The 15,983-nt window shown below is 43.3% G+C and overlaps 1 protein-coding gene across 3 annotated transcripts in view; it reads left to right on the plus strand.

The window, feature by feature from the left end:
- The first annotated feature begins 8,672 nt into the window (after window positions 1-8,672).
- MPP7 (MAGUK p55 scaffold protein 7) overlaps window positions 8,673-15,983 on the plus strand; it is a 152,767-nt gene continuing 145,456 nt past the window's right edge. For all 3 annotated transcript variants that reach the window (XM_069859439.1, XM_069859438.1, XM_069859440.1), the window contains exons 1-2: window positions 8,673-8,786; window positions 13,070-13,145. The gene's annotated coding sequence lies outside the window, so the exon portion shown is untranslated. The remainder of the gene's footprint in view (window positions 8,787-13,069; window positions 13,146-15,983) is intronic.

A 15,983-nucleotide genomic window follows, 5' to 3' on the forward strand; every position in this document is an offset into this window, starting at 1 on the left:
ATCTCCACACCCGTCTGATGCTGCAGGGCTGGATTCCTACCATGTGGCAAAAAGCTACTGAAGACAAAGGTGCCACTTCAACAGCACTGCCCAACACTCTTGCTCTGTGCTAGCACCAGCCTTATTGAATGTATTTGTTCATAGTATACAAAACGCCACATAAAACAGGTTCTTAAACGCTGATGGTACATGGTTGACCTTCAATGGCAATAAACTGGCTCGACCCAAATGGTGACATGTCACTGCAGAAAGAAGTGAAGACCAGCATCAGGTACACCAAAAGCTGTGTGGGTTAACAACCTTCTGCACATAGAAAACATGGAGACAGCTGGAGTTTTTGTTAAACAATCCAGAGTAAGAGGATCAGCCCAGCTTGAGCATTACAGTCATGGCCATACGCATTGGCCTGAGGAGGAAGATCAGGAACTATTTCCAAAATAAGCACAAAAGTCCACCCAAGACGGCAGCACTAAATATAATAACCATTAACTGCTACTCATCTGATGAAAGCTGTGGTCCGTGACACATTTTACCCACAACAGATTTCACCATCTTTATCTTGCTATGATTATTATGATTGGTAGATTAAGATCAATAAAAGCCATATTGTTACACGAGACAGCCAAAACCTCTCCACCTAATATCTGGCATCAGAATGCAGCCAACAGTCTGACCACCAGGTTGTGGTAAACGGAGAACAAATAAAAATTGCCCTAGAAGTTCTAGAGGACCCACCCTGGAAAAGGCGCATACATAGCAGGTGACTTCATCAACTTGAATGCCACTTCCAGGAACTCCTGCCATCAGCAAGCCTTCTCACCATGGGCTTCCACGTCTCTGCTGCAGCCAGTCGAGCAGGCACAGCATGGTTCCCTGTGCAGTCTGACAGTGCCAGGAGGAGCTGCAGCACCCAGTCTGGTGTGCAAGTGGTGCAAGGGCGGATCCTGTATTCAGGACAGACAGCTGTTATTGTCCTGGGCTCCCTCTTGTCTCCTCAGAGTGAACAGTTGGACTATAAGAAGATAATTTAGCTGTTTTTTGTTTTGTTGCAACTGTTGCCTTATTTGTTTTTTTCACTGATAGTCATTAAAAAGAGCTCCTCCTATTCAAAGTCCCAGCTAAGCCTACACTCCCCATCTCCCTGCACAGGTAATTTGAATTCCCTCCTGACTCTTTCCTGGCTCTCTCCTGTCTGTGGCTGCTCACTTTGTTCACCTCCCAGCGCTACCCACTTCCACTGGTTTCTAGTGCCAGTCTGAATCCTGGGACTGCATTCTCAGAATGCCTTCCCTCTCTGTCCCAACCTCTTTACCAGTTTCTTTTACTTATGCTCTAGTTCCTTTGACAATTTGTTTCTTCTATCTCACATTTACCTCTACCACTCCATTAGTCCACAACCCTGATACCTTTGCTCTGGATCTTCACTCTCTGCCAGCTGTTGTTGCCTTTGGTGGCTTCAAGACAGTATTTCCTGTCCTACCAAACCTCGACCTCTGCCTTCTCTGCAAGTCCCCCTTTTCATCCCACACGTTCCTACTTCCAGCACAGCCTGCTTGTTCTCCACAGCAAGGCCTTAGATCTGGCTCCTGCTCAGTCTGCCTCTGAAACAGAAAGCTTCTTCCTTCACATTGCATAGATGTCAGCAGAGAGGTCACTGAAAGTGCAGGAAAATGTCCCTGCTCTCCATTCGTTGCTTGGCTCTGGCTCAGCATGTAGCAGCTGGAAAGAACCATTACTGGGAAATTCTGTCTAGATCATGTAATCCTGGGATGCAGCATGTGTAGTGGCTTTGTAGGGAGAGTGCATGCCCAGGCTAGGAACTGTGAGGGGCTGGAGAGCCTTATTTGAACTGTGGGAATGATGCACAAGCAACAGAACTATGACTGTGAGAGGCATAAGCTTGCTCTGGGCCAGTCTTAACCCTTAAGAAGTAGCAAGTGTCTCTTGTAAACTGAGATTTAAAATACCCTATAATTTGGCTGAATGAGAGTAGATTTTCTTTGATGCAGTGACAAGCACCCAAGAAAGGCCCCCCTTGCTCAATTTCAAATCAAACTTTCTCCATAAAAAAGTCTGATTAACATTTTCCAATTGAAAAACAATATATTCCACCTCCATTTAATTTCAGAAATGACTGAGCACTTTGGTTGATCTTTTCTCTGGGCAAGGAAAACACCCACATGATGCATACAATTAGTATAGGCTTTTTCAGACTGAATCAGTGCAACCTGGCACAAACAGCTGAAAGCTGGGTTTTACATCGGAAATGTCACACCATGTGTAACAGGCTGTATGGGCTCTTTAAAAACTGAGCAGAGCAGCTCACCCTACCTTGTGCATGTGTTGGGAATTGGCTGAAGGGCTGATTCCCAGCAAGCAGATTTAAATAGGTTTCCAGCTTAAGAAAAGAAATGGATGTTTGTCGCTTATGGGAGCTGCTCCTTCTTCCCATTCCACGTATGTGGACCAAAAAAAGAGCAGAAAGGTACTCGGCCAGGTGGGAAAGACCATTCTCCTACAGAGCGAGAACACCACTTTTGGCAGACCTGAACAGTACCACAGTTTAAATGAGTTGAAAATAAAAGACTGATAATGAGATTTTGCACTAGATTGGCTGGCTTGTGCTGGCAGCCAGCAAGCACAGCCAGCTTGCTTACAATTCATCCTAGACAAGCTAACTGAAAATAGAAACCGAGGAACCACAGCATGTTATTCAGTGTAAGAGAGGTAAAAATGATGACTTGGAAAGAATGCCAGTCAGACAAAATGACAGCTCTGAGTTGCAGCCGCTTGCCTTTCTCACAGTCATATTAAGAAGACACTAATTTCCCAATTGCAGAAAGAGTAGAGCTCCTAATTCAGCCCTCTCCAGAGCTGGCATGAAAGGAGTGTGGGAAAGGAGGAGTATGGCATTCGCCAGCTTTAGTCAGATTTATGGTACCTATTTCTGCTCATCCTGAGTGGCTCACTGTCCTGTTAGGTCTTTAAGTAAATTGTCTTTCATAGGTAGCATCTTGTGCCGGAGGACAGAAGTTCTGGGAAGTCTGAGTAATAATGAGTGCTTCACCTGGAAAAGAAGAACAGGTTTGCCAGTGGATCTATGCAGAAGACACCCGTGATCCACTTCTCGCTGGATGTGAGCTCTGCTGCAGCCTAAGCTCAAAGCATCTCTGCTTGCACTTAGGAAGACGTGAATCCAAGACTATTATGCTGCTGCCTGCAAGGCATTTCCTATGCTTTAGTCATCCAGACCCAGTGAAGGAGCACAGATTCTAAGACATCTAGCGTATATCGGGAAGCTCTAAAGCTTGTGCTGTTGTGGACTTTTGGTAAAGACAAAGCGCAACATAGCTGGGTGCAACCCTGATATTAAGGGTAGGCTTGACCACACTTTGCTAGGTTTAAAAGGAAGGTATAGATCCTGCCAGGTCCTGGAGGAAAACTTATACTCATTTCTGGTGTCTTTCCTGGTATCTAGAGACATGCATGGCACTCGGTTCTTGTCAGGTAACCCTAGTAAACATTAGTTTAACAATCTGATAGAGAATGAGTATGCTTAATAGTGACTGATAACAGCTGGATCAATAATGAGCATCTTAGCAGTGATTTTTTCAGCCTAGAAAGATCCTCTTTACTAGTCACTAAATGCACAAGTGCTGGTGGTGCATCACAGGCATTACGGCTGCTGTAACTTTGATTAATTAAGGAGACATCCACATGGCTGATAGCTTTTGCCTGTTCTGGACTACCATCTCCCCAGTCCTGATACTCCCCAATTTTCAGCCATGTACACAGCAACACTTGTAAATAGAAAGGGCCAGGTTAGCCCCAAAGCAAACCTCTTTCCTCTGGAACAGATCATTTGCCAGAGGCACTCAGCATCTGTTACTCCATTTTCCTGTTAGCATAATCTCACTGATTTATTGCAGGAGCTTTAAAATCAGGACATGCCACAAGTGTGTGCCAGGTTGTGAAAAATATTGCTCTTTCTTCGTCATTAGATGATGTGGTTTTGTGAGATTAGTTGTATATTTCCTCACAAACTTGGTGTCTTGGGCTCCCTCTTGTCTCTTCAGAGTGAACAGAAGGAAACTTAAAACATCAGTATTTAACTCACAAGCACACCTTTGTTGAGAAGTATTGCAAACACTTTTTTTTGTTCAACTGTATGTGTTTTTCTCTTCTCCAAGCACAGTATTAAAATATAATATGAACATGAAGAAGTATGAAGGATATGTCTGCTTTTGGTTCAGTGCAATTTGGTGGTGGTAGGCGGCTTAGTTAAGCAAATCCCAACCATTAAACAAGATTAAACAAGAAATTAGTAGGTGTGCCAGGGACCAAGAAGTGGCAGCAAAATTTTGAGGAGATATTTGATTTCTGCATGTCAATAATGAAAGTGTTTTAACTGCAAACTAGAGTTGATAAACTCTTGCAATGACTAAAACACACTATTTTCCAGTATCCCCAGTTTGCAATGATTGAAACAGATTTTTTGCTGATTCCAAGTCCGTTCAGCCAGAACTTCACGCTAGCCACAAGCTTATCGGCTGGAGTGCTAGAGAAGAAACAGTAATGCAAAAAAACCAGCAAGTATTTAGAATGTATCAGAAAAAAAAATGTCTATGACCGTTTAGTTCACTTGCACCAACAATGCTGGAATCTGAGGTAGAAAAATGAATAATATTGATTACACTTGTGTCAAACAAAAATCAAGGAAACAAAAAACTTGATTGGAGGCAGCTGTCATAAATATTTTGGGATCCATGGATCCATTCAAATATACGTGTTGGAAAAAAAAAATCTCTGTTCTCTAGGAAATTTCCAAAATAAACAAGTCTGGTAAACTCTTCTGTAAATGTAATGTGATACAAGCTATGTGTCAAAATCTGAGAAAGAACACAGCTCAAATGCTCAGAACAGAGTGGGAGACACCTGAGATGGCTTTGTTAAATTATGCAAGAATCTCAGCTATGCACAGCAATAGCATCAGTGTCAGGAGGTGAAGAACACCAAAGTAGTCTTTACACACACAATTAAACATTTAAAAGAGAGGTCTCTATCATCCCATAGAGCTGGCTACATTTTTGTAGAGAAACTAGCTCCATTTCACTTTTCATTAATGATGGTGTAACATTTTTGTGCCAGATACAGCAACTGCCTGCATGGAAAAATAGTTTTAGGGAAGTATTTAATATGTTTTAGCTGTCTTGTAACAACTTATCAACCAGAAATAGAGGTGCTACCACCTTCTCACTGGCTAGATCTTTAGAGGCAACCAGAAAGATTCTGTGGGCCTACAGCCGTGGTACCACCTGAAATGTCTTTCTATAGCTGCATCCCCTCAGGGAGGATATGGGATGCTGCTTTTGTAGATTTCCAACCTTGTCAGCAAAACAGAAGAAAAACTCCCAGCCGTATCAGTCATATCTCAAGTATTTTGAGGCCTAGTGTGTCCTGACAGCTTAAGTATCTAATTTCTTCCTGTCCTTTTGCACCACAGAAACCCCTGGGAGGAAATCAAAGGAAGAAGGGCATCTAACCTGTCTACATTTAATACCCTATGTATCTTTTTCTAGTCTGGCTCTTAGACTTTCAGACTTGGCCTGATCTAATGGCATTGGGACACATAGTTTTTAACTGAAGTTGTGCTAGAGAATGTCCTCTGGAGATGGTGGTCTCCCTTGGATCTGGAAAAAGCACTGACCTGTGAAAAGTTCTTCACTGTTTCCTTAGCTTCATCACGTTTGCTATCACACGTGAGTGTTCAGCTTACAGGCATTGCTTTGTTTTGGGCTTCTGGAGAATCCACTCTTTTTCAAAACTGATGGAGGGCTCAAATCACTCTGGCCAAACCCTACAGTATGAAATGATGAGTAGTACTTGGATGGGTACAACTGCAATTCATCTCTCTGGCCAGAAGCTTTGTTTTGGAGTTTTGTTGCTTAGTGTCTGTCAGCACTTTAATTGTGTGGAATTTAGGTTTCTCATACAACAGCCTGGGCTCAGACAGAAGTTTGCACATGAAACTCAGAGCTGTTGGGTTTTTTTTTTAAATTAATTTTCCAAATGAGGATAAGTCTTAAGATATTAAAAAGTACTTGGGTGGCACTCAGCATAAAAAGAAGGAAATTATTAGGCTGGCATTTGTTTAATCTTGAGAAGTATTTATTTCAAAGCAAAACAAGATGAATACCTAAAACATGATCTCAAAACCCACAAAAAATTGTATTCACCCTGAAACTGGGCTACATTTTGAGGTGTCTAGCACATCTAGGCATTGTAATTACTCTACTGTCTTTGAAAATAATTGATTCAAAAACTAACCACATATGTTCAACCAGTTTCCTTTCAGGAATACTTCAGCTGCTGCTGAATCGCAAAAAGAAGGATCACGTCCCAGGTCTTTGAAGATATGGGAAAGAAGGAGGTAATTGTAAATGATTTGCTGATCTAAACCAAAAATTACTGACAACATAATTAATTCAGATAATCCTGTATTGTGCCAAAATCTCACAATTTTAAATTCAACAGGAACAAATGTCAGTGGAGGATGCATGAGATTAGCTGCATTATAAACTGCACAACCATATGTGTCTAATGATAAAAGACCTGCCCCAAGAAAACGAGAGGAAATTGTGAGAAACTAACAGTCTTCTGGAACTGTTAGCATATCTCAATGGATTTCTGTCACAGTTAAATACTTCACTCAAAATGCCACTTCAAGACAATGCAGAAAAGCCCCAATAAGTATGGGAGAATGAAAGCTGTGCAAAACCACCTGTGATACATATTTTGAGATTAGTCAAGAACCAAATAAACCAGTGCAGTCTGATGTACATTAGGACTGCACTGCAGTGAGGTGGTTGTCCAGTGCAGCCCATCTTTCTGGACCTTAGACAGCAGTGGTGCTGCAAACACACCTGTTTCTGACACCAGTGTATTCCCGCACTTGGAAAAGATTGGAAGAATCCTTGGCGTATTTTATTATATGAAAAATAAACCCATTAAGAATAGATTCATTGAAAGAATATAGTCTCATCTTTTCATGTGCAGGTGGGACTGCAGGCTGTTCTCCGGGTAAAGCCACCACTCACTGCCTTTGCCAGCTACCAGCCCTGTCTACTCTCAGGTCCTACCTGATGGCCTTTCACCTTCATCTCCTTCACTCTGCCTCCCTGAGTTCACCCTCTACAAACTTCAGAAAAGTATTTTCTCCCTTCATGTGGCTTTGCAACTCGCTAAACCCCAATACTGAATCACCCCATCCCTGAGGGCTCCTAGAATCATCATAGAATAGTTTGGGTTGGAAGGGACCTTGAAGATCATCTAATCCCAACCCTGCTGTGATAGGCAGGGACATGTCCCACTACATCAGGCTGCTCGAGGCCTCGTGTAATTTGGCCTTGAACACCTCCAGGGATGGGGCATCCACAACTTCCCTGGGCAACCTGTGCCAGTGCCTCACCACTCTCATGGTGAAGAAATTCCTCCTTGTGTCTAGTCTAAACTTGCCCCTCCCCAGTTTAAAGCCGTTGCCCCTAGTTCTATCATTTCATGCCTTTGTAAACAGTTCCTCCCCAGCTTTCTTGTGGGCCCCCTTCAGGTTGTTATACGCAGAGCCTTCTCTTCTCCAGGCTGAACAACCCCAACTCTCTCAGCCTGTCCTGGTATGGGACATGCTCCAGCCCTCTGATCATCTTTATAGCCCTCCTCTGGATCTGTTCCAACAGTTCCACATCCTTCTTACGTTGAAGATTCCAGAACTGGACACAATACTGCAGGTGGGGTCTCACCAGGGAGTAACAGAGGGGCAGAACCACCTCCCTCGACCTGCTAGCCATGGTTCTTTTGTTGCAGCTGAGGATACGGTTGGCCTTCTGGGCTGCGAGCGCACGCTGCCGGCTCATGTGGAGCTTCTCATCCACTAGCACCCCTAAGTCCTTCTCTGCAGAGCCGCTCTCAATCACATTGTCCCCAATCCTGCACTGAAATCGAGGACTGCCTTGATTCAGGTGTAGGACCTTGCACTTGGTCTTGTTGAACCTCATGAGGTTCGCACAGTCCCACTTCTCCAGCCTGTCCCGGTCCCTCTGGATGACATCCCATCCAAGAATAGGGTGTCATAGAATCTTTTGGTTGGAAAGGGTCCAAGCGCACCTGTCCACTACTAAATTGTACCCCTGAGCACTTCGTCCACCCTCGTTTAAACACCTCCAGGGATGGTGACTCAACCACCTCCCCGGGCGGCCCGTGCCAGTGCCCGGTAACGCTTTCAGTGAAGAATTTTTTCCTGATATCCAACCTAAACCTCCCCAGATGCAACCTGAGGCCGTTTCCTCTCGCCCTACGCCTCGTTACTTGGGAGGAGACCAACCCCCACCTCGCTACAACCTCCTTTGGGGCAGCTGCCGGGAGCGATCGCGCTCCCCCCCCCCTCCATTCCGCCCCCCCCGAGCTCCCCGAGCCGCGCGCCCCCCCCACCGCCGTCACGCGCCCGCTCCGGGGCGGGCCCCCGCCCTCCCGCGCGGCCAACAGGCGCCGGGCTTCGCGCGCCCTCCCCGCGGCAGCCAATGGGGCGCGAGCGCCGCCCCGGCGCGTGCCTGTGCACGGGGCCGTGGGGGGGCGAAGGGGAAGGGAGGGGCGGGGTGTGCGCGCGGAGCCCCGCCCCGAGGGAGGGGCCCGGCCCTGCCCAGCGCGGCGGTGGTGGCGGTGCGGGTTGCCGGGTGCTCCGCGGGGAGAAGGAGGTTGGAGCGCCCGCCGCCGCCCGCGAGGCCCGCCCGCAGGTGGGGAGCCGCCGGGCGTCTCCTCGGGAGGAGGCGCGGGGGGCGGGGGAGCGCGCGAGGGGCAGAGGCGACGCCGCGGGGACCGGGATGCTGAGGGGTCCGCACCCCCGAGCGCGGGGCGCCCGTTCCAAGATGGCCCCCGGCGACCCCCCCGGCGCGTGCGGGGCTGCGGGGGGGGTGGGGGGGGGGAACGGGGCTCGCGCGCCGCAAACCCGGCCGTGCCTGGAGCGCTCGGGGACAGCGGGGGACGCCAGAGCCCCCATTGATCGCTTATCGATGCTGAGAGGGGTCCTGCGGGTTGGTCGAGGAAAGCCGAATTCACCTGGGGGAGCGGCCCCTTCACCTGGGGGGAGCAGCCCCTTACGGTTTTGTCCATGCCCACGTTTAATCCGTGTTGAGCAATAAATAGCGTTATTAATTCGGCGCGTTGCGTGTGAAGGATGTCGGTGGTGATGTTTGTAAGAACTCGGAGGAGCAGTTAGACGCCTTTGCATGCTGCCTCTGTCTGTACGTCCCTCTCTGATTTCCTAGCATCGTTTGATTTAATCTGCGTTTATGGCAAACTTCCTTTCTGCATTTTCAGAGCTTTCTTGTAGGTTTGATTTCTTAAGCAGCGCATCACACGTTTGCCTTTCTTTCACTCTAAAAAAAGTGTGGAATAACTTCAGGGGCAATAGCTATCAGTGATTTTGGGAGTTTGTCCTTCTGAAGAAGACTGTATAGTCCGTGCAGTGGTGACCAGCATCTGTAGACCTCGTGGAGATACACAGTACTTGAATTCAGCATTTGATTTTAAGGTTAGGTTTTTTGGATGAGGTTTGGAGTTATTGTTTCAAGTTTACTTATATCAATAGACCCATTTCAAGTTTACTTAGATCAATAGGCCCACTTCAATGAGACGTGTCTTTTTTATTGTAGGTGTTCATTTCAAAATATGGTTGTTAAAATTCTGGTATGAGGTATTATCATCCTTCAGGTCCCTTTTATGGAAGGATGTTTACATTTTGGCCATATTTACAGAAAGGTCTTAATTTGCAAATAGATTATTCACGTACTGAATGTATCATCTCTAATTGATGTAGATGATAAATATCTTATTTCACTTAGAATTAACATTAGGACTTTGCTAGATATCACTGTTTGCATTGAGTAAGTTTGTTTTTTCTTGGTAGTCGGAATGGGTGATTGCATGTAGCTTCTAAAAGCTGTCTTAATGCAACAATTAATTTAGGTTTTGGGATTTAATCTTGTAGAGCTAGAGAATCAATGAATGAGACTCAGCAATTTCAGCTGTGCCTGTTCATTCATCAGAATGAAAAGGAGGAAAGCAGTTACCTAAATAGTGAAAAGTTGATTTAAATGATTTCAGACTCAGAATCTTTGGTCTTTATTGTGAACATGTTTATATTTCTGTGTACACTTAAAAGGAGACAGAGGAAGTCCCAGAGCTGCATGTTGCTGTCAGCTGGCGAGAGTACCTCAGGGAAGGGCTTCTCTGTGTTTACTCTGTCCTTGTTCTCTTCTTTGGGCATCCACCAGGAGTCCTTGTTAAAGACAGGGTACTGCGTTTAGATGCACCTTGAACTAGAGCTAATATGGCATTTTTGCGTTAGCAATAAAATGTTTTCAGTGTAGTAGCATGCAGTCTGGCGTTAAATTTTAAATTAGGCAGGTATCAGAGCTATACGTTTTTAAGAGTACAGTATAAAAGTCAGTACCAGGTGCAGAGAAAGTAGGCCAATGAACGTACTGTTACTCTGGATGCTTATTTGCCTTTTTGCTTGCAGTTATAGGACATCCCAAGTCGTGACAGGAAACGTTCAGAAGTATGTTTTCAAAGTGGCAACTTCCAGTCCTTTCCTGAGGGCCTCGTGGGAGTTCTGTCATTGCATGAAGACATTGCTGGAATCTGCTGCAACTCCCATCTGTTTTTATAATATTGCAACATTGCCTTTTACCAAAACTCCAGTCTTAGTTCTGCTTTGCTGTGCTGATTCTCTCCTTTTTATGTGGCAAGCACCTGAACACCTGTGAGCCGTTTGTTTATCACTAGTGTATGGAAGGGAAGGGATTTATAAAGTAGTTCAGTAGCACTTTGCCTCTGAACTGGTTTCCCTGCATTAATGTTTGCTGTAGAACTTGCTATGATAATTAGTAAAAGTATCCGGTCTTGCTGCTAGAAAAACATTAATTGTCTTATGGTGTCTTTTGGAAAGTTGTTGCAGTGAATTAAGCAAGTTTCAGTGTCTAGAACTATATGAATTATGTGTAGGACTCACGAAAGCTTCCCACATAGTAGTGCTAAAGCAATTTAATCTCAGCCTGTGGTGTTCATGCTCTTCTTCCTGACCCCACCTCCTGAAATTTTTCATCCTGGTTGCTATTGTTTCTTTTCAATTAAGAACATGATGCAGTATATTAACTTGTCCCTTCCTAATTTTAACCTTAGAAATGTAGTAATAAACCAAAACAAATTTATACCTATTTTCAGTCTATCACAGGTGTTTACATCATCAGTGATATCATCCTTATCTAATACAGTGTCTTGCTCTGTGTTACAGAAGTACAGAGATCGGAGCAAGCATTCATTAATACACTTCAAATAACTTTTCAAGTATGGTATCCTTAACAGCTCAGACACTTAGCTGTGTCCCATATCATGCTGGCTGCATGGCAGGTCTGAGAACAGCTGTGATTCCATGATTTTGTATGTTATAGAACCATATTGAACATTACCATTAAGTATTTGGTAAAGGTCTTTTTGACAAGTGAGTTCCCAAAGATGGAAATAAATGATAGAGATATATTGGCATGCTCTATATTTCAGCCAGCAGCGTTGAATTTAGGGGAAAAGCAGATGAAAGGGAAAATAGCACATCTGAAGATGCACAAAGCTTCACTTCAGTGTTCTTGAACATCTGTGCTCATTACACTTACTACCAAAGAACAGAACTTGCATTCCCTGTTCCTCCTCCTTCCCCCAGCTTTGGAAGGCTAACAATTTCATATGTTCTTAAGCAATAACATTAAGCAGACTAGTTTTCAGGGATCCGTTTACTTTATGAATCATGGGTAGAAGGAACCTTATCTCTCAGTTGTTAGCTCTGGAGAAAGGATGAGCTGCTAATGTAAAAGTGTTTCACTATATTTATTCTCTTGGGATCACATCTTGTTACTGTGGCCAACATCTTGGATTTGTCTATTTTCCATTCAGCTGCGATGACTAACTTGATCCCACTATTGCTGTTTTTATGTTACTTATATGAAATAACAAATCAAGTTAAAATCCAGCCTAGGAAGTACCCCCTTAAAGTATGTCATAATAATAAAAGAATATTTTAATAGAGGAAAAAGAAATCACTGTACCAATTGTTTGCTAGTTTTAAAGAACAAAAATTCAAGCTTTGTTAGTTTTCAATCCATGTACAGTAAAGTTGGTGATGTTTTAAGCCTATGACCAAAAGCTCCTGAAACCAACTCATTTGTTCACATCCTCAGTGGCATCATTTTTTAAAGGTAATCATTGAACCAATCCATGTATTATAACTACAGACTATACTATAGAGCTGTGAAATTGGAGAAGTGAACTTCGTAGCCTGTAATGTGCAGAAGAGATGGTGGCATACAAACATGGAAAGAATAGGCTGTTACTGGTGTTTTCTAGCCTTTTTTGACTGTTAGGTGCTTGTCATAATTGTAACAGCATTGCATCTCTGTTCTCCACATGCGTTCTGTGATCTGCTGCTCCATTTCTATTCTTGCCGTTTATTGCCAAGAGACAACATCAGGTGTTTTAAGTTTGTATGAGAAATAGGCAGTGCCAGGTGGGGTGTTGAAAGACGTTTATGGATGTGGATCCATTAAGTGCAATGGGGGAAGGCTTGCAAGTAAATTTCTTTTGGAAAAACTTGTATGTTGTTTGCATATAAGATGTAGTTATGTCTGTGAAGTCTTATGGATATTTACAAGGTAGATAAAGGTTACCTGTACCCATTTTTAAATCATTGGCTTGCTGAATTACTGCTTAAGGACCAATTTATCCATGACAAGCATGGAGGCAGAACAAATTTGAAACCTCAGATTGTCTCTCCCACAGCTTAAATAAAAGTTTCTTCTGACTTTTCTTACTGCTGCAAGATGTCATAGAGAAACAGTTGCTGGGAAGTTAGCTACTTTAAACTTTTGCTCCTGACATGTAGAATAAAAACACTAAAATACTCAGTATTTCTAAAATAGACCAGAACCAATGTCGTATTACTGTTAGCCTTTTCTTTTTCCCTCAGGCTGCATAGATTCTCAGCTTCAGTGTCTGGAAAACTTGTATCTCGAGTCCCAGTTGAAGTAAAGACAGTCATCCAGGTAAGATTACTTTATGATTACTCTTTATGTCCCCAGGCTTCTGATTCTGGAGTAGGCTGTCATTTACTTTTTACAGTCCTGACCACTATATGTTTTAGTATGAGCGACCAAGAACAATTTTATGTCATGCTTAGTATTAATTAATAAAGCTGTGAGACACTGTTGTACCAGTGCATCATCTGAGTATTTTTACTTTTTGCTGCTTTTTTGTCTTGTAAAGACAGCCTCTGTTTTTCAAGTCAAGAATGACTACATTTTCTTATGCTATTTCACTTTATATGATGGTATAAGGTTTTTTAAAATGGCAAAGTGTACTGCTAATACAGCCAATGGCTAAGGATGACAGATTACAAAATGCATTGCTCTTTATAATTTGTTATATAACAAGTTTAAGTGTAGATTCAAACTGTTTCAGAGCTAATAATTATGTCTTGGAACTTGGAAATGTACTTATCCATTTATCTAAACAGCATAGAAAATCTTTGTGTTCATAATGTATTATTTCGTGTACTGAGCTTGGCTTTTGCTAATGAAGCTGTTCCAAAAGGAGCAATGTAGTTTCAGATATGAAATGTAGAGCTGCTGTTTCACAGACAATATGCCATGAATGCTGTCTAAAGAAATGGATTTGTGCTTGCTAATTTTAAAAAAGAGACAGACTATAATTATTTCATGCATTACACGAGGCCAAATCAGAAGCTTCAGCTTGCAAATCGAGAGGGGTTTTTTGTGTTTTTAGAAAACACCTTGCAAGTTCAGCTGATAGAAAGCCTTGCTTTTTTTATCACAGTGCAAAAGAGTTGCAAAAAGAGAACAGATCTAAAGAAAAACAGTCTTGGATTTCTTCTCAGCAGTTTGACAAACACTGTAATGAAGGCTTTCAGTGGTTTAACAGATAGTGTGATAGAGGTTTTCACTGAATAGCTGTTCATGAGCAGTTAATTATCTCATTGTAATCTGGGTCATTTGGGGAACTGTGAATACAGTTAACTCTTGTGTTAGGATTGCATTGTAAGTGAAATGTGTGTGTGGAAGGGGGAACCCGCAAGCTGCATCACGTTGAGACTATCAGTGCTGAAGGAGCGACCAGACTCAACTTCTGAACGAGCAGCTTGATCCCTTATAAATGTGAATACAGGCCGAAGTCTGAGAAGGACGTGGAATCTCTGCTCTGTAGGTCGTATCTAAAAATCCTTGCTCCTCCCCTCATACTTTCCCTCCCACCAGCCGAAGGCACAGTTACTGCTGCTAGTAACAGGACAAACAGCAGCCCTTTGTTAGCTCTCTGCCCCGGGGCACACCCTGGTCTGGCTTCCCTGCTGCTCTCTTGCCATCTGTAGATCTTAGAGACCCTGAAAGGAGACTGCCCAAACTCCCAGGTTAACTGTTTCAGTAAGTCTGTTACCTCCAGTACGTATATTGGTAATCTGTAGCTTCAGTCCCTCTGACTTAAGTTCTAGCATTTAATTTCCTATGGGGAAAGGAACATCCAGTCTGTACCACAGAGCTATTGTAGTTTTTTTATTCAAAGATTGGTTATTTCTCCAAAGATCCAAATCTGTTACTTAAATAGCATCAAAATTAGATGTACTAGAAATTTTGTCTTGTGTGGAGAAGATGCTACAAGTACGGTAGCCCAGTTCTTAAACTGCTCCTATAGAGCTGCAGTGTGTGTGTGTCTCCCTACTTCAAAAGCTTGTCATGCATTTGAAATACAATACAGACAGTGACTTGGACCACCTTCCAGCTGCCTCGAGGAGTGCAAGCAAGGGAATCAAAATGGCAAATGTACATCAGGGGATAAAATTGTGAATGGCATGCTTTGAGGTACGTGCTGAGTGGTGCCTTCGGTCCTTCATCTGTCTGCTGTGAGAGTCATGTGCCTGGGCCCCAAGTTATGGAGTAGGTCAGGCCAGGCCAAATGCACTGTGTGCTTCTCAGGGAAGACTAATCCAGCTTCAGGAAATCTTGATGGTTAAAACGGAGAGCAAATACAGCAGGATAGAAGTCGGTCATCCCACAGACCCTTTTTTGGAAGGAGTGTAGAAAAGATGGATGTTTTCCTTTGTTTAGAACCATGGCTACAGCTGGCAAATGTGGGCAGCTGAAAACTGCAGTAGTTTTCCTCTGTTTATTTCTATTGGAAGATAACTACTTCTAGTGAATAGTGGGTCTGCTGGCACTCACACCGAAGCAGAAATTGTGTCTGGAAATAGCAGATTTCTAGGCTGCAAAGGAAAAAAATGCCTTCCTGGGCAGTTGGGTCTGGAAAGTTCTGCTGTGAGTGCCACGAAGGGAAGGATTCACAAGGCTTCACTGGAGAAAATGGGAGTCAAAGGAACAGCTTGACAATTGGAAAAAAGTTGAAAACTTTGTGCCAACTGTAAAATTTTGTTTCCTAGAAGCTATGAAAAAAACCCGTTTTCTAGCTGTATGTATTGTATTCAGTATTATGCTTTCATGATAAAGATGCATTTTTTTACTTAATAAAGATTTTTTCTCATTGGGTCTTTTTACTGGACTTTTTCAGTGATAAATGAAGACTGTAAAATACCTTTGCTTCAAGGGGAGAAAAAGTTTGGGATGGGAACAGAAAGATGTTAGAAACCAACACAGGAATTTGACTAAAGGGAAGAATCTGTAGCTGGCATGGCTGAGGAGGAAGAGTTTAAATATTTTAGATACAGAAGGATATTGTAGCAGCATTGTAAAACACTTTTTAAATTAGGTATCTAGTAAAAAAAAACAATGTGCAAGCATTAATATGACAAATATTTGAATTTTGGAAAGAAAGACCCCCACATTCCATACAGCACAGTAGTTAGAGGTGATACCTGT

This window comes from Phaenicophaeus curvirostris, chromosome 6, assembly GCF_032191515.1.
Source record: "Phaenicophaeus curvirostris isolate KB17595 chromosome 6, BPBGC_Pcur_1.0, whole genome shotgun sequence".
Lineage (NCBI taxonomy): Eukaryota > Metazoa > Chordata > Aves > Cuculiformes > Cuculidae > Phaenicophaeus > Phaenicophaeus curvirostris.